The sequence below is a fragment of the Tupaia chinensis genome, unplaced genomic scaffold (genome assembly GCF_000334495.1).
Source record: "Tupaia chinensis unplaced genomic scaffold, TupChi_1.0 Scaffold000165_2, whole genome shotgun sequence".
Taxonomy (NCBI): Eukaryota; Metazoa; Chordata; class Mammalia; order Scandentia; family Tupaiidae; genus Tupaia; species Tupaia belangeri.
The window spans coordinates 3,528,890-3,530,086 of NW_006159640.1; the positions used below are offsets into that span (position 1 = coordinate 3,528,890).

General features: G+C 48.6%; 1 protein-coding gene across 2 annotated transcripts in view; it reads right to left on the minus strand.

The window, feature by feature from the left end:
• The window catches only part of NONO (non-POU domain containing octamer binding), a gene marked incomplete at its 3' end in the record, with an annotated part of 17,508 nt that extends 17,194 nt beyond the window's left edge, over positions 1-314 (minus strand). Inside the window, 1 exon segment of one of the 2 annotated variants that reach the window (XM_027770899.1) lies at positions 167-314. 2 annotated transcript variants of the gene reach the window in all.
• Between the last annotated feature and the right edge of the window lie 883 nt (positions 315-1,197).

Genomic DNA, 1,197 nt, shown 5'->3' on the forward strand with positions numbered 1-1,197 from the left:
GCAGGTGGCCTAAGGAGGCCGAGTGGCGGCAGGGACAAGGCCTCAAGGGGCCTTTGAACCGCCATCCTCTCTCCAAACCTAGCCTCGCCCTAATCTGTTCCTTTGCCGATTGCTGCAAAAATTCACACTTCCCTCCCAAACAGGAACCAAGCCATCCCAAACTCACCCTGCACCGACTCTTCTCTCCTCGGAGTAACGGCGACGCTGCACGGCCTCCACCGTCCCGAGAAAAGAGCGCGCGACCGCCGGAAACGAGACGACGGAGCTCGGTGCCTCCCAAGGGATACGAAGGGCCATTCTCGATTGGGTGTCTCAAGTGTCAATCAAGGTTTATCTCCAGAGGCGGAATCGTTATTCCGTCGGGAGGCGAGACAGAAACGGACTCACGGAAAGACTGAAAGACCAAGTTGTGGGAGGGGGAAAGGAGAGCAGTAAAAAGGGAAGGGAGGAAAGTGGAAAGAGAAGGACAGAAAATGCGCGCGTAGGCGTGCTCACGAAATTCCTGCACTGCGCCTGTGCAAGAAGCAAGAGTAACAATGTCATTGTATTCCGTCTAATAGACCTAGTCTTTTCCTACAGTAAAAATGCCCCGCCATGTTTTTTTTTTTTTTTCACACTTCCGCTTTGGCGCTTGCATCCTGACACCTCGTACTTATTCAGATTTCTAGTTGCTTGTCCTGCTGCCAGGGTTACTCGGAAGTACAACTCAAATAGTCATCTCTACAGTCACAGTTACAGAAAGGGGCGGGGAAGGATGGGTGCACTTGACACCTTAGTCTGTGTGATTACACAGGAGAGAAACCAGCACCGTCATTGCCAGTGCCCTCATTTGCTGAGGAACCTAGCAATCTGAACATCACTGTTGTTCTTACGATTTACAGTTGGATTCAACAAGTGGCAGTCATCATTGCCATTAATGTATATTCTAGAACTCCTCCAGGTCAGACTGATTCTATATGCCATAGGAGGCCTATCACGTAACATTGTTTCACTAATGACTGAGTCGCCCCTGTGTTTAACCAAAGACTGCAAGGACTCAGCTGGATAGGTGTTTGCAGTTAACTCCCACTAATGAATTCACACTGAGTGTTGCAGGGTATCCCAATTGGCACCACTTCATGATCTAGATTTAAGCTGTCCTTTAGAACTTTCTGCAGTAATGGAAAGGTCCTTTTTTTTTTTTTTTTGAGAAATTTT